The sequence below is a fragment of the Dendrobates tinctorius genome, unplaced genomic scaffold (assembly GCF_039654945.1).
Source record: "Dendrobates tinctorius isolate UK_male_01 unplaced genomic scaffold, ASM3965494v1 ptg000011l, whole genome shotgun sequence".
Lineage (NCBI taxonomy): Eukaryota > Metazoa > Chordata > Amphibia > Anura > Dendrobatidae > Dendrobates > Dendrobates tinctorius.
In genome coordinates this window covers 120,436,938-120,459,051 of record NW_027361679.1, presented here as the reverse complement: position 1 = coordinate 120,459,051, position 22,114 = coordinate 120,436,938, and the positions used below count along the sequence as shown (strand labels likewise).

General features: G+C 51.1%; 9 pseudogenes; all 9 read right to left on the bottom strand.

The window, feature by feature from the left end:
- Positions 1-2,198: 2,198 nt before the first annotated feature.
- On the bottom strand, positions 2,199-2,317 carry LOC141058426 (5S ribosomal RNA; annotated as a pseudogene).
- A 3,214-nt stretch (positions 2,318-5,531) lies between these two features.
- Positions 5,532-5,650, bottom strand: LOC141058318 (5S ribosomal RNA; annotated as a pseudogene).
- Positions 5,651-5,727: 77 nt separating this feature from the next.
- LOC141059046 (5S ribosomal RNA) lies at positions 5,728-5,846 on the bottom strand (annotated as a pseudogene).
- A 2,240-nt stretch (positions 5,847-8,086) lies between these two features.
- On the bottom strand, positions 8,087-8,205 carry LOC141052366 (5S ribosomal RNA; annotated as a pseudogene).
- A 3,605-nt stretch (positions 8,206-11,810) lies between these two features.
- Positions 11,811-11,929, bottom strand: LOC141055577 (5S ribosomal RNA; annotated as a pseudogene).
- Positions 11,930-15,141: 3,212 nt separating this feature from the next.
- Positions 15,142-15,260, bottom strand: LOC141055574 (5S ribosomal RNA; annotated as a pseudogene).
- Positions 15,261-16,897: 1,637 nt separating this feature from the next.
- LOC141051871 (5S ribosomal RNA) lies at positions 16,898-17,016 on the bottom strand (annotated as a pseudogene).
- A 1,245-nt stretch (positions 17,017-18,261) lies between these two features.
- On the bottom strand, positions 18,262-18,380 carry LOC141052317 (5S ribosomal RNA; annotated as a pseudogene).
- Positions 18,381-18,653: 273 nt separating this feature from the next.
- Positions 18,654-18,772, bottom strand: LOC141059063 (5S ribosomal RNA; annotated as a pseudogene).
- Positions 18,773-22,114: the final 3,342 nt, after the last annotated feature.

Sequence of the window (22,114 nt, the reverse complement as noted above, 5' to 3'; positions counted from 1 at the left end):
GATAAACTCGGAAGGGCAAGCTTGGAAAAAAAACGTACAAAATGTCAACAGGAACAGGGATTCCCAGCCAGTCTCCCATGCCGGTACTGGCCCGGCCTCAAGCTGCTTAGCGGCTGCGATCTGACGAGGGCAGGCATATTCAGCTTAGAATAGCCGTTGACGGAAGCATGCCATCTCTGACGTTTTTTTCAAGAAGGATAAACTCGGAAGGGCAAGCTTGGAAAAAAAACGTACAAAACGTCAACAGGACCAGGGATTCCCAGCCAGTCTCCCATGCCGGTACTGGCCCGGCGTCAAGCTGCTTAGCGGCTGCGATCTGACGAGGACATGCATATTCAGCTTAGAATGACCGTTGACGGAAACGTGCCATCTCTGACGTTCTTTTCAAGAAGGATAAACTCGGAAGGGCAAGCTTGGAAAAAAAACGTACAAAATGTCAACAGGACCAGGGATTCCCAGCTAGTCTCCCATGCCGGTACTGGCCCTGCCTCAAGCTGCTTAGCGGCTGCGATCTGACGAGGGCATGCATATTCAGCTTAGAATGGCCGTTGACGGAAGCGTGCTATCTCTGACGTTCTTTTCAAGAAGGATAAACTCGGAAGGGCAAGCTTGGAAAAAAAACGTACAAAATGTCAACAGGACCAAGGATTCCCAGCCAGTCTCTCATGACGGTAGTGGCCCGGCCTCAAGCTGCTTAGCGGCTGCGATCTGACGAGGGCAGGTATATTCAGCTTAGCATGGCCGTTGACAGAAGCGTGCCATCTCTGACGTTCTTTTCAAGAAGGATAAACTCGGAAGGGCAAGCTTGGAAAAAAAACGTACAAAATGTCAACAGGACCAGGGATTCCCAGCCAGTCTCCCATGCCGGTACTGGCCCAGCCTCAAGCTGCTTAGCGGCTGCGATCTGACGAGGGCATGCATATTCAGCTTAGAATGGCCGATGATGGAAGTGGGCCATCTCTGACGTTTTTTTCAAGAAGGATAAACTCGGAAGGGCAAGCTTGGAAAAAAAACATACAGAATGTCAACAGGACTAGGGATTCCCAGCCAGTCTCCCATGCCGGTACTAGCCCGGCCTCAAGCTGCTTAGCGGCTGCGATCTGACGAGGGAATGCATATTCAGCTTAGAATGGCCGTTGACGGAAGTGTGTCATCTCTGACGTTCTCTTCAAGAAGGATACACTCGGAAGGGCAAGCTTGGAAATAAAACGTACAATATGTCAACAGGATCAGGGATTCACAGCCAGTCTCCCATGCCGGTACTGGCACGGCCTCAAGCTGCTTAGCGGCTGCGATGTGACGAGGGCATGCATATTCAGCTTAGAATGGCTGTTGACGGAAGTGTGCCATCTCTGACGTTCTTTTCAAGAAGGATAAAATCGGAAGGGCAAGCTTGGAAAAAAAACGTACAAAACGTCAACAGAACCAGGGATTCCCAGTCAGTCTCCCATGCCGGTACTGGCCCGGCCTCAAGCTGCTTAGTGGCTGCGATGTGACGAGGGCATGCATTTTCAGCTTTGAATGGCCGATGATGGAAGCGTGCCATCTCTGACGTTTTTTTCAAGAAGGATAAACTCGGAAGGGCAAGCTTGGAAAAAAAACATACAGAATGTCAACAGGACAAGGGATTCCCAGCCAGTCTCCCATGCCGGTACTGGCCCTGCCTCAAGCTGCTTAGAGGCTGCGATCTGACGAGGGAATGCATATTCAGCTTAGAATGGCCGTTGACGGAAGCGTTCCATCTCTGACGTTCTTTTCAAGAAGGATAAACTCGGAAGGGCAAGCTTGGAAATAAAAAGTACAAAATGTCAACAGGATCAGGGATTCCTAGCAAGTCTCCCATGCTGGTACTGGTCCTGCCTCAAGCTGCTTAGCGGCTGCAATCTGACGAGGGCATGCATATTCAGCTTAGAATGGCCGTTGACGGAAGCGTGTCATCTCTGACGTTCTTTTCAAGAAGGATACACTCGGAAGGGCAAGCTTGGAAATAAAACGTACAATATGTCAACAGGATCAGGGATTCCCAGCCAGTCTCCCATGCCGGTACTGGCCCGGCCTCAAGCTGCTTAGCGGCTGCGATCTGACGAGGGCATGCATATTAAGCTTAGAATGGCCGTTGATGGAAGCGTGTCATCTCTGACGTTCTTTTCAAGAAGGATAAACTCGGAAGGGCAAGCTTGGAAAAAAAACGTACAAAATGTCAACAGGACCAGGGATTCCCAGCCGGTCTCCCATGCCGGTACTGGCCTGGCCTCAAGCTGCTTAGCGGCTGCGATCTGACGAGGGCATGCATATTCAGCTTAGAATGGCCGTTGACGGAATCGTGCCATCTCTGACGTTTTTTTCAAGAAGGATAAACTCGGAAGGGCAAGCTTGGCAAAAAAACGTACAAAATGTCATTAGGACCAGGGATTCCCAGCCAGTCTCCCATGCCGGTACTGGCCCGGCCTCAAGCTGCTTAGCGGCTGCGATGTGACGAGGGCATGCATATTCAGTTTAGAATGGCCGTTGACGGAAGCGTGCCATCTCTGACGTTCTTTTCAAGAAGGATAAACTCGGAAGGGCAAGCTTGGAAAAAAAAACGTACAAAATATCAACAGGACCAGGGATTCCCAGCCAGTCTCCCATGCCGGTACTGGCCCGGCCTCAAGCTGCTTAGCGGCTGCGATGTGACGAGGGCATGCATATTCAGCTTAGAATGGCCGATGATGGAAGCGTGCCATCTCTGACGTTTTTTTCAAGAAGGATACACTCGGAAGGTCAAGCTTGGAAATAAAACGTACAATATGTCAACAGGATCAGGGATTCCCAGCCAGTCTCCTATGTCGGTACTGGCCCGGCCTTAAGCTGCTTAGCGGCTGCGATCTGACGAGGGCATGCATATTCAGCTTCGAATGGCCGTTGCGGGAAGCGTGCCATCTCTGACGTTCTTTTCAAGAAGGATAAACTCGGAAGGGCAAGCTTGGAAATAAAACGTACAAAATGTCAACAGGACCAAGGATTCCCAGCAAGTCTCCCATGCCCGTAGTGGCCCTGCCTCAAGCTGCTTAGCGGCTGAGATCTGACGAGGGAATGCATATTCAGTTTAGAATGGCCGTTGGCGGAAGCGTGCCATCTCTGACGTTCTTTTCAAGAAGGATAAACTCGGAAGGGCAAGCTTGGAAAAAAAAAGTACAGAATGTCAACAGGACCAGGGATTCCAAGCCAGTCTCCCATGCCGGTACTGGCCCGGCCTCAAGCTGCTTAGAGGCTGCGATCTGACGAGGGCATGCATATTCAGCTTAGAATGGCCGTTGACGGAAGTGTGCCATCTCTGACGTTCTTTTAAAGAAGGATAAACTCGGAAGGGCAAGCTTGGAAAAAAAACGTACAAAATGTCAACAGGACGAGGGATTCCCAGCCAGTCTCCCATGCCGGTACTGGCCCGCCCTCAAGCTGCTTAGAGGCTGCGATGTGACGAGGGCATGCATATTGATCTTAGAATGGCCGTTGACGGAAGCGTGCCATTTCTGACGTTCTTTTCAAGAAGGATAAACTCGGAAGGGCAAGCTTGGAAATAAAACGTACAAAATGTCAACAGGACCAGGGATTCCCAGCAAGTCTCCCATGCCGGTACTGGCCCTGCCTCAAGCTGCTTAGCGGCTGCGATCTGACAAAGGCATGCATATTCAGCTTAGAATGGCCGTTGACGGAAGCGTGTCATCTCTGATGTTCTTTTCAAGAAGGATACACTCGGAAGGGCAAGTTTGGAAATAAAACGTACAAGATGTCAACAGGACCAGTGATTCCCAGCCAGGCTCCCATGCCGGTACTGGCCCGGCCTCAAGCTGCTAAGAGGCTGCGATGTGACGAGGGAATGCATATTCTGCTTAGAATGGCCATTGACGGAAGCGTGCTATCTCTGACGTTCTTTTCAAGAAGGATAAACTCGGAAGGGCAAGCTTGGAAATAAAACTTACAAAATGTCAACAGGACCAGGGATTCCCAGCAAGTCTCCCATGCCGGTACTGGCCCTGCCTCAAGCTGCTTAGCGGCTGCGATCTGACGAGGGCATGCATATTCAGCTTAGAATGGCCGTTGACGGAAGCGTGTCATCTCTAACGTTCTTTTCAAGAAGGATACACTCGGAAGGGCAAGCTTGGAAATAAAACGTACAATATGTCAACAGGATCAGGGATTCCCAGCCAGTCTCCCATGCCGGTACTGGCCCGGCCTCAAGCTGCTTAGCGGCTGCGATGTGACGAGGGAATGCATATTGAGCTTAGAATGGCCGTTGACGGAAGCGTGCCATCTCTGACGTTCTTTTCAAGAAGGATAAACTCGGAAGGGCAAGCTTGGAAAAAAAACGTACAAAATGTCAACAGGACCAGGGATTCCCAGCCAGTCTCCCATGCCGGTACTGGCCCGGCCTCAAGCTGCTTAGCGGCTGCGATCTGACGAGGGAATGCATATTCAGCTTCGAATGGCCGTTGATGGAAGCATGCCATCTCTGACGTTTTTTTCAAGAAGGATAAACTCGGAAGGGAAAACTTGGCAAAAAAACGTACAAAATGTCATTAGGATCAGGGATTCCCAGCCAGTCTCCCATGCCGGTACTGGCCCGGCCTCAAGCTGCTTAGCGGCTGCGATGTGACGAGGGCATGCATATTCAGTTTAGAATGGCCGTTGACGGAAGCGTGCCATCTCTGACGTTCTTTTCAAGAAGGATAAACTCGGAAGGGCAAGCTTGGAAAAAAAAAGTACAAAATGTCAACAGGACCAGGGATTCCCAGCCAGTCTCCCATGCTGGTACTGGCCCGGCCTCAAGCTGCTTAGAGGCTGCGATCTGACGAGGGAATGCATATTCAGCTTAGAATGGCCGTTGACGGAAGCGTGCCATCTCTGACGTTTTTTTCAAGAAGGATAAACTCGGAAGGGAAAGCTTGGAATTTAAACGTACAAAATGTCAACAGAACCAGGGATTCCCAGCCAGTCTCCCATGCCGGTACTGGCCCGGCCTCAAGCTGCTTAGCGGCTGCGATGTGACGAGGGCATGCATATTCAGTTTAGAATGGCCGTTGACGGAAGCGTGCTATCTCTGACGTTCTTTTCAAGAAGGATAAACTCCGAAGGGCAAGCTTGGAAAAAAAACGTACAAAATGTCAACAGGACCAGGGATTCCCAGCCAGTCTCCCATGCCGGTACTGGCCCGGCCTCAAGCTGCTTAGCGGCTGCGATGTGACGAGGGTATGCATATTCAGCTTAGAATGGCCGATGATGGAAGCGTGCCATCTCTGACGTTTTTTTCAAGAAGGATAAACTCGGAAGGGCAAGCTTGGAAAAAAAACATGCAGAATGTCAACAGGACCAGGGATTCCCAGCCAGTCTCCCATGCCGGTACTGGCCCGGCCTCAAGCTGCTTAGAGGCTGCGATCTGACGAGGGAATACATATTCAGCTTAGAATGGCCGTTGACGGAAGCGTGCCATCTCTGACGTTCTTTTCAAGAAGGATAAACTCGGAAGGGCAAGCTTGGAAATAAAACGTACAAAATGTCAACAGGACCAGGGATTCCCAGCCAGTCTCCCATGCCGGTACTGGCCCGGCCTCAAGCTGCTTAGCGGCTGCGATCTGACGAGGGCAGGCATATTCAGCTTAGAATGGCCGTTGACGGAAGCGTGCCATCTCTGACGTTTTTTTCAAGAAGGATAAACTCGGAAGGGCAAGCTTGGAAAAAAAACGTACAAAATGTCAACAGGACCAGGGATTCCCAGACAGTCTCCCATGCCGGTACTGGCCCGGCCTCAAGCTGCTTAGCGGCTGCGATCTGACGAGGGCATGCATATTCAGCTTAGAATGGCCGTTGACAGAAGCTTGCCATCTCTGACGTTCTTTTCAAGAAGGATAAACTCGGAAGGGCAAGCTTGGAAAAAAACGTACAAAATGTCAACAGGACCAGGGATTCCCAGCCAGTCTCGCATGCCGGTACTGGCCCTGCCTCAAGCTGCTTAGCGGCTGCGATCTGACGAGGGCATGCATATTCAGCTTAGAATGGCCGTTGACGGAAGTGTGTCATCTCTGACGTTCTTTTCAAGAAGGATAAACTCGGAAGGGCAAGCTTGGAAATAAAATGTACAAAATGTCAACAGGACGAGGGATTCCCAGCAAGTATCCCATGCCGGTACTGACCCTGCCTCAAGCTGCTTAGCGGCTGCGATGTGACGAGGGCATGCATATTCAGCTTAGAATGGCCGTTGACGGAAGCGTGTCATCTCTGACGTTCTTTTCAAGAAGGATACACTCGGAAGGGAAAGCTTGGAAATAAAACGTACAATATGTCAACAGGATCAGGGATTCACAGCAAGTCTCCCATGCCGGTACTGGCCCTGCCTCAAGCTGCTTAGCGGCTGCGATCTGACAAGGGCATGCATATTCAGCTTAGAATGGCCGTTGACGGAAGCGTGCTATCTCTGATGTTCTTTTCAAGAAGGATAAACTCGGAAGGGCAAGCTTGGAAATAAAACGTACAAAATGTCAACAGGACCAGGGATTCCCAGCCAGTCTCCCATGCCGGTACTGGCCCGGCCTCAAGCTGCTGCGATCTGACGAGGGCATGCATATTCAGCTTAGAATGGCCGTTGACGGAAGCGTGCCATCTCTGACGTTCTTTTCAAGAAGGATAAACTCGGAAGGGCAAGCTTGGAAAAAAAACGTACAAAATGTCAACAGGACCAGGGATTCCCAGCCAGTCTCCCATGCCGGTACTGGCACGGCCTCAAGCTGCTTAGCGGCTGCGATCTGATGAGGGCATGCATATACAGCTTAGAATGGCCGTTGACGGAAGTGTGTCCTCTCTGACGTTCTTTTCAAGAAGGATAAACTCGGAAGGGCAAGCTTGGAAAAAAAACGTACAAAAAGTCAACAGGACCAGGGATTCCCAGCCAGTCTCCCATGCCAGTACTGGCCCGGCCTCAAGCTGCTTAGCGGCTGCGATGTGACGAGGGCATGCATATTCAGCTTAGAATGGCCGATGATGGAAGCGTGCCATCTCTGACGTTTTTTTCAAGAAGGATAAACTCGGAAGGGCAAGCTTGGAAAAAAAGCATACAGAATGTCAACAGGACCAGGGATTCCCAGCCAGTCTCCCATGCCGGTACTGGCCTGGCCTCAAGCTGCTTAGAGGCTGCGATCTGACGAGGGAATGCATATTCAGCTTAGAATGGCCGTTGACGGAAGCGTGCCATCTCTGACGTTCTTTTCAAGAAGGATAAACTCGGAAGGGCAAGCTTGGAAATAAAACGTACAAAATGTCAACAGGACCAGGGATTCCCAGCAAGTCTCCCATGCCGGTACTGGACCTGCCTCAAGCTGCTTAGCGGCTGCGATCAGACAAGGGCATGCATATTCAGCTTAGAATGGCCGTTGACGGAAGTGTGTCATCTCTGACGTTCTTTTCAAGAAGGATACACTCGGAAGGGCAAGCTTGGAAATTAAACGTACAAAATGACAACAGGACCAATGATTCCCAGCCAGTCTCCCATGCCGGTACTGGCCCGGCCTCAAGCTGCTTAGCGGCTGCGATCTGACGAGGGCATGCATATTCAGCTTAGAATGGCCGTTGACGGAAGTGTGCCATCTCTGATGTTCTTTTCAAGAAGGATAAACTCGGAAGGGCAAGCTTGGAAATAAAACGTACAAAATGTCAACAGGACCAGGGATTCCCAGCCAGTCTCCCTTGCCGGTACTGGCACTACCTCAATCTGCTGCGATCTGACGAGGGCATGCATATTCAGCTTAGAATGGCCGTTGACGGAAGCGTGCCATCTCTGACGTTCTTTTCAAGAAGGATAAACTCGGAAGGGCAAGCTTGAAAAAAAAAGGTACAAAATGTCAACAGGACCAGGGATTCCCAGCCAGTCTCCCATGCAGGTACTGGCCCAGCCTCCCATGCAGGTACTGGCCCAGCCTCAAGCTGATTAACGGCTGCGATCTGACGAGGGAATGCATATTCAGCTTAGAATGGCCGTTGACGGAAGCATGCCATCTCTGACGTTCTTTTCAAGAAGGATAAACTCGGAAGGGCAAGCTTGGAAAAAAAACGTACAAAATGTCAACAGGACCAGGGATTCCCAGCCAGTCTCCCATGCCGGTACTGGCCCGGCCTCAAGCTGCTTAGCGGCTGCGATCTGATGAGGGCAGGCATATTCAGCTTAGAATGGCCGTTGACAGGAGCGTGCCATCTCTGACGTTTTTTTCAAGAAGGATAAACTCGGAAGGGCAAGCTTGGAAAAAAAACATACAAAATGTCAACAGGACCAGGGATTCCCAGCCAGTCTCCCATGCCGGTACTGGCCCGGCCTCAAGCTGCTTAGCGGCTGCGATCTGACGAGGGCATGCATATTCAGCTTACAATGGCCGTTGACGGAAGCGTGCCATCTCTGACGTTCTTTTCAAGAAGGATAAACTCGGAAGGGCAAGCTTGGAAAAAAACACGTACAAAATGTCAACAGGACCAGAGATTCCCAGCCAGTCTCGCATGCCGGTACTGGCCCTGCCTCAAGCTGCTTAGCGGCTGCGATCTGACGAGGGCATGCATATTCAGCTTAGAATGGCCGTTGACAGAAGCGTGTCCTCTCTGACGTTCTTTTCAAGAAGGATAAACTCGGAAGGGCAAGCTTGGAAATAAAACGTACAAAATGTCAACAGGATCAGGGATTCCCAGCCAGTCTCCCATGCCGGTACTGGCCCGGCCTCAAGCTGCTTAGCGGCTGCGATCTGACGAGGGCATGCATATTCAGCTTAGAATGGCCGTTGACGGAAGCGTGCCATCTCTGACGTTCTTTCCAAGAAGGATAAACTCGGAAGGGCAAGCTTGGAAAAAAAACGTACAAAATGTCAACAGGACCAGGGATTCCCAGCCAGTCTCCCATGCCGGTACTGGCCCGGCCTCAAGCTGCTTAGCGGCTGCAATCTGACGAGGGCATGCATATTCAGCTTAGAATGGCCGTTGACAGAAGCTTGCCATCTCTGACGTTCTTTTCAAGAAGGATAAACTCGGAAGGGCAAGCTTGGAAAAAAAACGTACAAAACGTCAAGAGGATCAGGGATTCCCAGCCAGTCTCCCATGCCGGTACTGGCCCGGCCTCAAGCTGCTTAGCGGCTGCGATCTGACGAGGGCAGGCATATTCAGCTTAGAATGGCCGCTGACGGAAGCGTGCCATCTCTGACGTTTTTTTCAAGAAGGATAAACTCGGAAGGGCAAGCTTGGAAAAAAAACGTACAAAATGTCAACAGGACCAGGGATTCCCAGCCAGTCTCCCATGCCGGTACTGGCCCAGCCTCAAGCTGCTTAGCGGCTGCGATCTGACAAGGGCATGCATATTCAGCTTAGAATTGCCGTTGACGGAAGCTTGCCATCTCTGACGTTCTTTTCAAGAAGGATAAACTCGGAAGGGCAAGCTTGGAAAAAAAACGTACAAAATGTCAACAGGACCAGGGATTCCGAGCCAGTCTCCCATGCCGGTACTGGCCCGGCCTCAAGCTGCTTAGCGGCTGCGATGAGACGAGGGAATGCATATTCAGCTTAGAATGGCCGATGATGGAAGCGTGCCATCTCTGACGTTTTTTTCAAGAAGGATAAACTCGGAAGGGCAAGCTTGGAAAAAAAACATACAGAATGTCAACAGGACCAGGGATTCCCAGCCAGTCTCCCATGCCGGTACTGGCACGGCCTCAAGCTGCTTAGAGGCTGCGATCTGACGAGGGAATGCATATTCAGCTTAGAATGGCCGTTGACGGAAGCGTGCCATCTCTGACGTTTTTTTCAAGAAGGATAAACTCGGAAGGGCAAGCTTGGAAATAAAACGTACAAAATGTCAACAGGACCAGGGATTCCCAGCCAGTCTCCCATGCCGGTACTGGCCCGGCCTCAAGCTGCTTAGCAGCTGCGATGTGACGAGGGCATGCATATTCAGTTTAGAATGGCCGTTGACGGAAGCGTGTCATCTCTGACGTTCTTTTCAAGAAGGATAAACTCGGAAGGGCAAGCTTGGAAAAAAAACGTACAAAATGTCAACAGGACCAGGGATTCCCAGCCAGTCTCCCATGCCGGTACTGGCCCGGCCTCAAGCAGCTTAGCGGCTGCGATGTGACGAGGGCATGCATATTCAGCTTAGAATGGCCGATGACGGAAGCGTGCCTTCTCTGACGTTTTTTTCAAGAAGGATAAACTCGGAAGGGCAAGCTTGGAAAAAAAACATACAGAATGTCAACAGGACCAGGGATTCCCAGCCAGTCTCCCATGCCGGTACTGGCCCGGCCTCAAGCTGCTTAGAGGCTGCGATCTGGCGAGGGAATGCATATTCAGCTTAGAATGGCCGTTGACGGAAGCGTGCCATCTCTGATGTTCTTTTCAAGAAGGATAAACTCGGAAGGGCAAGCTTGGAAATAAAACGTACAAAATGTCAACAGGACCAGGGATTCCCAGCCAGTCTCCCATGCTGGTACTGGCCCTGCCTCAAGCTGCTTAGCGGCTGCGATCTGACGAGGGCAGGCATATTCAGCTTAGAATGGCCATTGACGGAAGCGTGCCATCTCTGACGTTTTTTTCAAGAAGGATAAACTCGGAAGGGCAAGCTTGGAAAAAAAACGTACAAAATATCAACAGGACCAGGGATTCCCAGCCAGTCTCCCATGCCGGTACTGGCCCGGCCTCAAGCTGCTTAGCGGCTGCGATGTGACGAGGGAATGCATATACAGCTTAGCATGGCCGTTGACGGAAGCGTGCCATCTCTGACGTTCTTTTCAAGAAGGATAAACTCGGAAGGGCAAGCTTGGAAAAAAAACGTACAAAAAGTCAACAGGACCAGGGATTCCCAGCCAGTCTCCCATGCCGGTACTGGCCCGGCCTCAAGCTGCTTAGCGGCTGCGATGTGACGAGGGCGTGCATATTCAGCTTAGAATGGCGGATGATGGGAGTGTGCCATCTCTGACTTTTTTTCAAGAAGGATAAACTCGGAAGGGCAAGCTTGGAAAAAAAACATACAGAATGTCAACAGGACCAGGGATTCCCAGCCAGTCTCCCATGCCGGTACTGGCCCGGCCTCAAGCTGCTAAGAGGCTGCGATCTGACGAGGGAATGCATATTCAGCTTAGAATGGCCGTTGACGGAAGCGTGCCATCTCTGACGTTCTTTTCAAGAAGGATAAACTCGGAAGGGCAAGCTTGGAAATAAAACGTACAAAATGTCAACAGGACCAGGGATTCCCAGCAAGTCTCCCATGCCGGTACTGACCCTGCCTCAAGCTGCTTAGCGGCTGCGATCTGACAAGGGCATGCATATTCAGCTTAGAATGGCCGTTGACGGAAGTGTGTCATCTCTGACGTTCTTTTCAAGAAGGATACACTCGGAAGGGCAAGCTTGGAAATAAAACGTACAAAATGTCAACAGGACCAGTGATTCCCAGCCAGTCTCCCATGCCGGTACTGGCCCGGCCTCAAGCTGCTTAGCGGCTGCGATCTGACGAGGGCATGCATATTCAGCTTAGAATGGCCGTAGACGGAAACGTGCCATCTCTGATGTTCTTTTCAAGAAGGATAAACTCGGAAGGGCAAGCTTGGAAATAAAACGTACAAAATGTCAACAGGATCAGGGATTCCCAGCCAGTCTCCCATGCCGGTACTAGCCCGGCCTCAAGCTGCTTAGCGGCTGCGATCTGACGAGGGCATGCATATACAGCTTAGAATGGCCGTTGACGGAAGCGTGCCATCTCTGACGTTCTTTTCAAGAAGGATAAACTCGGAAGGGCAAGCTTGGAAAAAAAACGTACAAAATGTCAACAGGACCGGGAATTCCCAGCCAGTCTCCCATGCCGGTACTGGCCCGGCCTCAAGCTGCTTAGCGGCTGCGATCTGACGAGGGCATGCATATTCAGCTTAGAATGGCCGTTGACAGAAGATTGCCATCTCTGACGTTCTTTTCAAGAAGGATAAACTCGGAAGGGCAAGCTTGGAAAAAAAACGTACAAATTGTCAACAGGACCAGGGATTCCCAGCCAGTCTCCCATGCCAGTACTGGCCCGGCCTCAAGCTGCTTAGCGGCTGCGATCTGACGAGGGGAGGCATATTCAGCTTAGAATGGCCGTTGATGGAAGTGTGCCATCTCTGACGTTTTTTTCAAGAATGATAAACTCGGAAGGGCAAGCTTGGAAAAAAAACGTACAAAATGTCAACAGGACCAGGGATTCCCAGCCAGTCTCCCATGCCAGTACTGGCCCGGCCTCAAGCTGCTTAGCGGCTGCAATCTGACGAGGGCATGCATATTCAGCTTAGAATGGCCGTTGACGGAAGCGTGTCATCTCTGACGTTCTTTTCAAGAAGGATAAACTCGGAAGGGCAAGCTTGGAAATAAAACGTACAAAATGTCAACAGGACGGGGCATTCCCAGCAAGTCTCCCATGCCGGTACTGGCCCTGCCTCAAGCTGCTCAGCGGCTGCGATCTGACGAGGGCATGCATATTCAGCTTAGAATGGCCGTTGACGGAAGCGTGTCATCTCTGACGTTCTTTTCAAGAAGGATACACTCGGAAGGGCAAGCTTGGAAATAAAACGTACAATATGTCAACAGGATCAGGGATTCCCAGCCAGTCTCCCATGCCGGTACTGGCCTGGCCTCAAGCTGCTTAGCGGCTGCGATGTGACGAGGGCATGCATATACAGCTCAGAATGGCCGTTGACGGAAGCGTGCCATCTCTGACGTTCTTTTCAAGAAGGATAAACTCGGAAGGGCAAGCTTGGAAAAAAAACGTACAAAAAGTCAACAGGACCAGGGATTCCCAGCCAGTCTCCCATGCCGGTACTGGCCCGGCCTCAAGCTGCTTAGCGGCTGCGATGTGACGAGGGCATGCATATTCAGCTTAGAATGGCCGATGATGGAAGTGTGTCATCTCTGACGTTTTTTTCAAGAAGGATAAACTCGGAAGGGCAAGCTTGGAAAAAAAACATACAGAATGTCAACAGGACCAGGGATTCCCAGCCAGTCTCCCATGCCGGTACTGGCCCGGCCTCAAGCTGCTTAGAGGCTGCGATCTGACGAGGGAATGCATATTCAGCTTAGAATGGCCGTTGACGGAAGCGTGCCATCTCTGATGTTCTTTTCAAGAAGGATAAACTCGGAAGGGCAAGCTTGGAAATAAAACGTACAAAATGTCAACAGGACCAGGGATTCCCAGCCAGTCTCCCATGCCGGTACTGGCCCGGCCTCAAGCTGCTTAGCAGCTGCGATGTGACGAGGGCATGCATATTCAGTTTAGAATGGCCGTTGACGGAAGCGTGTCATCTCTGACGTTCTTTTCAAGAAGGATAAACTCGGAAGGGCAAGCTTGGAAAAAAAACGTACAAAATGTCAACAGGACCAGGGATTCCCAGCCAGTCTCCCATGCCGGTACTGGCCCGGCCTCAAGCAGCTTAGCGGCTGCGATGTGACGAGGGCATGCATATTCAGCTTAGAATGGCCGATGACGGAAGCGTGCCTTCTCTGACGTTTTTTTCAAGAAGGATAAACTCGGAAGGGCAAGCTTGGAAAAAAAACATACAGAATGTCAACAGGACCAGGGATTCCCAGCCAGTCTCCCATGCCGGTACTGGCCCGGCCTCAAGCTGCTTAGAGGCTGCGATCTGGCGAGGGAATGCATATTCAGCTTAGAATGGCCGTTGACGGAAGCGTGCCATCTCTGATGTTCTTTTCAAGAAGGATAAACTCGGAAGGGCAAGCTTGGAAATAAAACGTACAAAATGTCAACAGGACCAGGGATTCCCAGCCAGTCTCCCATGCTGGTACTGGCCCTGCCTCAAGCTGCTTAGCGGCTGCGATCTGACGAGGGCAGGCATATTCAGCTTAGAATGGCCATTGACGGAAGCGTGCCATCTCTGACGTTTTTTTCAAGAAGGATAAACTCGGAAGGGCAAGCTTGGAAAAAAAACGTACAAAATATCAACAGGACCAGGGATTCCCAGCCAGTCTCCCATGCCGGTACTGGCCCGGCCTCAAGCTGCTTAGCGGCTGCGATGTGACGAGGGAATGCATATACAGCTTAGCATGGCCGTTGACGGAAGCGTGCCATCTCTGACGTTCTTTTCAAGAAGGATAAACTCGGAAGGGCAAGCTTGGAAAAAAAACGTACAAAAAGTCAACAGGACCAGGGATTCCCAGCCAGTCTCCCATGCCGGTACTGGCCCGGCCTCAAGCTGCTTAGCGGCTGCGATGTGACGAGGGCGTGCATATTCAGCTTAGAATGGCGGATGATGGGAGTGTGCCATCTCTGACTTTTTTTCAAGAAGGATAAACTCGGAAGGGCAAGCTTGGAAAAAAAACATACAGAATGTCAACAGGACCAGGGATTCCCAGCCAGTCTCCCATGCCGGTACTGGCCCGGCCTCAAGCTGCTAAGAGGCTGCGATCTGACGAGGGAATGCATATTCAGCTTAGAATGGCCGTTGACGGAAGCGTGCCATCTCTGACGTTCTTTTCAAGAAGGATAAACTCGGAAGGGCAAGCTTGGAAATAAAACGTACAAAATGTCAACAGGACCAGGGATTCCCAGCAAGTCTCCCATGCCGGTACTGACCCTGCCTCAAGCTGCTTAGCGGCTGCGATCTGACAAGGGCATGCATATTCAGCTTAGAATGGCCGTTGACGGAAGTGTGTCATCTCTGACGTTCTTTTCAAGAAGGATACACTCGGAAGGGCAAGCTTGGAAATAAAACGTACAAAATGTCAACAGGACCAGTGATTCCCAGCCAGTCTCCCATGCCGGTACTGGCCCGGCCTCAAGCTGCTTAGCGGCTGCGATCTGACGAGGGCATGCATATTCAGCTTAGAATGGCCGTAGACGGAAACGTGCCATCTCTGATGTTCTTTTCAAGAAGGATAAACTCGGAAGGGCAAGCTTGGAAATAAAACGTACAAAATGTCAACAGGATCAGGGATTCCCAGCCAGTCTCCCATGCCGGTACTAGCCCGGCCTCAAGCTGCTTAGCGGCTGCGATCTGACGAGGGCATGCATATACAGCTTAGAATGGCCGTTGACGGAAGCGTGCCATCTCTGACGTTCTTTTCAAGAAGGATAAACTCGGAAGGGCAAGCTTGGAAAAAAAACGTACAAAATGTCAACAGGACCGGGAATTCCCAGCCAGTCTCCCATGCCGGTACTGGCCCGGCCTCAAGCTGCTTAGCGGCTGCGATCTGACGAGGGCATGCATATTCAGCTTAGAATGGCCGTTGACAGAAGATTGCCATCTCTGACGTTCTTTTCAAGAAGGATAAACTCAGAAGGGCAAGCTTGGAAAAAAAACGTACAAATTGTCAACAGGACCAGGGATTCCCAGCCAGTCTCCCATGCCAGTACTGGCCCGGCCTCAAGCTGCTTAGCGGCTGCGATCTGACGAGGGGAGGCATATTCAGCTTAGAATGGCCGTTGATGGAAGTGTGCCATCTCTGACGTTTTTTTCAAGAATGATAAACTCGGAAGGGCAAGCTTGGAAAAAAAACGTACAAAATGTCAACAGGACCAGGGATTCCCAGCCAGTCTCCCATGCCAGTACTGGCCCGGCCTCAAGCTGCTTAGCGGCTGCAATCTGACGAGGGCATGCATATTCAGCTTAGAATGGCCGTTGACGGAAGCGTGTCATCTCTGACGTTCTTTTCAAGAAGGATAAACTCGGAAGGGCAAGCTTGGAAATAAAACGTACAAAATGTCAACAGGACGGGGCATTCCCAGCAAGTCTCCCATGCCGGTACTGGCCCTGCCTCAAGCTGCTCAGCGGCTGCGATCTGACGAGGGCATGCATATTCAGCTTAGAATGGCCGTTGACGGAAGCGTGTCATCTCTGACGTTCTTTTCAAGAAGGATACACTCGGAAGGGCAAGCTTGGAAATAAAACGTACAATATGTCAACAGGATCAGGGATTCCCAGCCAGTCTCCCATGCCGGTACTGGCCTGGCCTCAAGCTGCTTAGCGGCTGCGATGTGACGAGGGCATGCATATACAGCTCAGAATGGCCGTTGACGGAAGCGTGCCATCTCTGACGTTCTTTTCAAGAAGGATAAACTCGGAAGGGCAAGCTTGGAAAAAAAACGTACAAAAAGTCAACAGGACCAGGGATTCCCAGCCAGTCTCCCATGCCGGTACTGGCCCGGCCTCAAGCTGCTTAGCGGCTGCGATGTGACGAGGGCATGCATATTCAGCTTAGAATGGCCGATGATGGAAGTGTGTCATCTCTGACGTTTTTTTCAAGAAGGATAAACTCGGAAGGGCAAGCTTGGAAAAAAAACATACAGAATGTCAACAGGACCAGGGATTCCCAGCCAGTCTCCCATGCCGGTACTGGCCCGGCCTCAAGCTGCTTAGAGGCTGCGATCTGACGAGGGAATGCATATTCAGCTTAGAATGGCCGTTGACGGAAGCGTGCCATCTCTGATGTTCTTTTCAAGAAGGATAAACTCGGAAGGGCAAGCTTGGAAATAAAACGTACAAAATGTCAACAGGACCAGTGATTCACAGCAAGTCTCCCATGCCGGTACTGGCCCTGCCTCAAGCTGCTTAGCGGCTGCGATCTGACAAGGGCATGCATATTCAGCTTAGAATGGCCGTTGACGGAAGCGTGCCATCTCTGATGTTCTTTTCAAGAAGGATAAACTCGGAAGGGCAAGCTTGGAAATAAAACGTACAAAATGTCAACAGGACCAGGGATTCCCAGCCAGTCTCCCATGCCGGTACTGGCCCGGCCTCAAGCTGCTGCGATCTGATGAGGGCATGCATATTCAGCTTAGAATGGCCGTTGACGGAAGCGTGTCATATCTGACGTTCTTTTCAAGAAGGATAAACTCGGAAGGGCAAGCTTGGAAAAAAAACGTACAAAATGTCAACAGGACCAGGGATTCCCAGCCAGTCTCCCATGCCGGTACTGGCCCGGCCTCAAGCTGCTTAGCGGCTGCGATCTGATGAGGGCATGCATATACAGCTTAGAATGGCCGTTGACGGAAGCGTGTCCTCTCTGACGTTCTTTTCAAGAAGGATAAACTCGGAAGGGCAAGCTTGGAAAAAAAACGTACAAAAAGTCAACAGGACCAGGGATTCCCAGCCAGTCTCCCATGCCAGTACTGGCCCGGCCTCAAGCTGCTTAGCGGCTGCGATGTGACGAGGGCATGCATACTCAGCTTAGAATGGCCGATGATGGAAGCGTGCCATCTCTGACGTTTTTTTCAAGAAGGATAAACTCGGAAGGGCAAGCTTGGAAAAAAAACATACAGAATGTCAACAGGACCAGGGATTCCCAGCCAGTCTCCCATGCCGGTACTGGCCCGGCCTCAAGCTGCTTAGAGGCTGCGATCTGACGAGGGAATGCATATTCAGCTTAGATTGGCCGTTGACGGAAGCGTGCCATCTCTGACGTTCTTTTCAAGAAGGATAAACTCGGAAGGGCAAGCTTGGAAATAAAACGTACAAAATGTCAACAGGACCAGGGATTCCCAGCAAGTCTCCCATGCCGGTACTGGCCCTGCCTCAAGCTGCTTAGCGGCTGCGATCTGACAAGGGCATGCATATTCAGCTTAGAATGGCCGTTGACGGAAGTGTGTCATCTCTGACGTTCTTTTCAAGAAGGATACACTCGGAAGGGCAAGCTTGGAAATTAAACGTACAAAATGACATCAGGACCAATGATTCCCAGCCAGTCTCCCATGCCGGTACTGGCCCGGCCTCAAGCTGCTTAGCGGCTGCGATGTGACAAGGGCATGCATATTCAGCTTAGAATGGCCGTTGACGGAAGCGTGCCATCTCTGATGTTCTTTTCAAGAAGGATAAACTCGGAAGGGCAAGCTTGGAAATAAAACGTACAAAATGTCAACAGGACCAGGGATTCCCAGCCAGTCTCCCTTGCCGGTACTGGCACGGCCTCAAGCTGCTGCGATCTGACGAGGGCATGCATATTCAGCTTAGAATGGCCGTTGACGGAAGCGTGCCATTTCTGACGTTCTTTTCAAGAAGGATAAACTCGGAAGGGCAAGCTTTGAAAAAAAAGGTACAAAATGTCAACAGGACCAGGGATTCCCAGCCAGTCTCCCATGCAGGTACTGGCCCAGCCTCAAGCTGATTAACGGCTGCGATCTGACGAGGGAATGCATATTCAGCTTAGAATGGCCGTTGACGGAAGCGTGCCATCTCTGACGTTCTTTTCAAGAAGGATAAACTCGGAAGGGCAAGCTTGGAAAAAAAACGTACAAAATGTCAACAGGACCAGGGATTCCCAGCCAGTCTCCCATGCCGGTACTGGCCCGGCCTCAAGCTGCTTAGCGGCTGCGATCTGATGAGGGCAGGCATATTCAGCTTAGAATGGCCGTTGACAGAAGCGTGCCATCTCTGACGTTTTTTTCAAGAAGGATAAACTCGGAAGGGCAAGCTTGGAAAAAAAACGTACAAAATGTCAACAGGACCAGGGATTCCCAGCCAGTCTCCCATGCCGGTACTGGCCCGACCTCAAGCTGCTTAGCGGCTGCGATCTGATGAGGGCAGGCATATTCAGGTTAGAATGGCCATTGACGGAAGCGTGCCATCTCTGACGTTCTTTTCAAGAAGGATAAACTCGGAAGGGCAAGCTTGGAAAAAAAAAGTACAAAATGTCAACAGGACCAGGGATTCCCAGCCAGTCTCCCATGCCGGTACTGGCCCGGCCTCAAGCTGCTTAGCGGCTGCGATCTGATGAGGGCAGGCATATTCAGGTTAGAATGGCCGTTGACGGAAGCGTGCCATCTCTGACGTTTTTTTCAAGAAGGATAAACTCGGAAGGGCAAGCTTGGAAAAAAAACGTACAAAATGTCAACAGGACCAGGGATTCCCAGCCAGTCTCCCATGCCGGTACTGGCCCTGCCTCAAGCTGCTTAGCGGCTGCGATCTGACGAGGGCATGCATATTCAGCTTAGAATGGCCGTTGACGGAAGTGTGCCATCTCTGACGTTCTTTTCAAGAAGGATAAACTCGGAAGGGCAAGCTTGGAAAAAAAACGTACAAAATGTCAACAGGACCAGGGATTCCCAGCCAGTCTCCCATGCCGGTACTGGCCCTGCCTCAAGCTGCTTAGCGGCTGCGATCTGACGAGGGCATGCATATACAGCTTAGAATGGACGTTGACGGAAGCGTGCCATCTCTGACGTTCTTTTCAAGAAGGATAAACTCGGAAGGGCAAGCTTGGAAAAAAACGTACAAAAAGTCAACAGGACCAGGGATTCCCAGCCAGTCTCCCATGCCGGTACTGGCCCGGCCTCAAGCTGCTTAGCGGCTGCGATGTGACGAGGGCATGCATATTCAGCTTAGAATGGCCGATGATGGAAGCGTGCCATCTCTGACGTTTTTTTCAAGAAGGATAAACTCGGAAGGGCAAGCTTGGAAAAAAAAACATACAGAATGTCAACAGGACCAGGGATTCCCAGCCAGTCTCCCATGCCGGTACTGGCCCGGCCTCAAGCTGCTTAGAGGCTGCGATCTGACGAGGGAATGCATATTCAGCTTAGAATGGCCGTTGACGGAAGTGTGCCATCTCTGACGTTCTTTTCAAGAAGGATAAACTCGGAAGGGCAAGCTTGGAAATAAAACGTACAAAATGTCAACAGGACCAGGGATTCCCAGCAAGTCTCCCGTGCCGGTACTGGCCCTGCCTCAAGCTGCTTAGCGGCTGCGATCTGACAAGGGTATGCATATTCAGCTTAGAATGGCCGTTAACGGAAGCGTGTCATCTCTGACATTCTTTTCAAGAAGGATACACTCGGAAGGGCAAGCTTGGAAATAAAACGTACAAAATATCAACAGGACCAGTGATTCCCAGCCTGTCTCCCATGCCGGTACTGGCCCAGCCTCAAGCTGCTTAGCGGCTGCGATCTGACGAGGGCATGCATATTCAGCTTAGAATGGCCGTTGACGGAAGCATGCCATCTCTGATGTTCTTTTCAAGAAGGATAAACTCGGAAGGGCAAGCTTGGAAATAAAACGTACAAAATGTCAACAGGACCAGGGATTCCCAGCCAGGCTCCCATGCCGGTACTGGCCCGGCCTCAAGCTGCTGCGATCTGACGAGGGCATGCATATTCAGCTTAGAATGGCCGTTGACGGAAGCGTGCCATCTCTGACGTTCTTTTCAAGAAGGATAAACTCGGAAGGGCAAGCTTGGAAAAAAAACGTACAAAATGTCAACAGGACCAGGGATTCCCAGCCAGTCTCCCATGCCGGTTCTGGCCCGGCCTCAAGCTGCTTAGCGGCTGCGATCTGATGAGGGCAGGCATATTCAGCTTAGAATGGCCGTTGACGGAAGCGTGCCATCTCTGACGTTTTTTTCAAGAAGGATAAACTCGGAAGGGCAAGCTTGGAAAAAAAACGTACGAAATGTCAACAGGACCAGGGATTCCCAGCCAGTCTCCCATGCCGGTTCTGGCCCGGCCTCAAGCTGCTTAGCGGCTGCGAACTGACGAGGGCATGCATATTCAGCTTAGAATGGCCGTTGACGGAAGCGTGCCATCTCTGACGTTCTTTTCAAGAAGGATAAACTCGGAAGGGCAAGCTTGGAAAAAAAACGTACAAAATGTCAACAGGACCAGGGATTCTCAGCCAGTCTCCCATGCCGGTACCGGCCCGGCCTCAAGCTGCTTAGCGGCTGCGATCTGACAAGGGCATGCATATTCAGCTTAGAATGGCCGTTGACGGAAGCGTGCCATCTCTGACGTTCTTTTCAAGAAGGATAAACTCGGAAGGGCAAGCTTGGAAAAAAAATGTACCGAATGTCAACAGGACCAGGGATTCCCAGCCAGTCTCCCATGCCGGTACTGGCCCAGCCTCAAGCTGCTTAGCGGCTGCGATGTGACGAGGGCATGCATATTCAGCTTAGAATGGCCGATGATGGAAGTGTGCCATCTCTGACGTTTTTTTCAAGAAGGATAAACTCGGAAGGGCAAGCTTGGAAAAAAAACATACAGAATGTCAACAGGACCAGGGATTCCCAGCCAGTCTCCCATGCCGGTACTGGCCCGGCCTCAAGCTGCTTAGAGGCTGCGATCTGACGAGGGAATGCATATTCAGCTTAGAATGGCCGTTGACGGAAGCGTGCCATCTCTGACGTTTTTTTCAAGAAGGATAAACTCGGAAGGGCAAGCTTGGAAATAAAACGTACAAAATGTCAACAGGACCAGGGATTCCCAGCCAGTCTCCCATGCCGGTACTGGCCCGGCCTCAAGCTGCTGCGATGTGACGAGGGTAGGCATATTCAGTTTAGAATGGCCGTTGACGGAAGCGTGCCATCTCTGACGTTCCTTTCAAGAAGGATAAACTCGGAAGGGCAAGCTTGGAAAAAAAACGTACAAAATGTCAACAGGACCAGGGATTCCCAGCCAGTCTCCCATGCCGGTACTGGCCCGGCCTCAAGCTGCTTAGCGGCTGCGATGTGACGAGGGCATGCATATTCAGCTTAGAATGTCCGATGACGGAAGCGTGCCATCTCTGACGTTTTTTTCAAGAAGGATAAACTCGGTAGGGCAAGCTTGGAAAAAAAACATACAGAATGTGAACAGGACCAGGGATTCCCAGCCAGTCTCGCATGCCGGTACTGGCCCTGCCTCAAGCTGCTTAGCGGCTGCGATCTGACGAGGGAAGGCATATTCAGCTTAGAATGGCCGTTGACGGAAGCGTGTCATCTCTGACGTTCTTTTCAAGAAGGATAAACTCGGAAGGGCAAGCTTGGAAATAAAACGTACAAAATGTAAACAGGACGAGGGATTCCCAGCAAGTCTCCCATGCCGGTACTGGCCCTGCCTCAAGCTGCTTAGCGGCTGCGATCTGACGAGGGAATGCATATTCAGCTTAGAATGGCCGTTGACAGAAGTGTGCCATCTCTGACGTTCTTTTCAAGAAGGATAAACTCGGAAGGGCAAGCTTGGAAATAAAACGTACAAAATGTCAACAGGACCAGGGATTCCCAGCCAGTCTACCATGCCGGTACTGGCCCAGCCTCAAGCTGCTTAGCAGCTGCGATCTAACGAGGGCATGCATATTCAGCTAAGAATGGCCGTTGACGGAAGCGTGCCATCTCTGACGTTCTT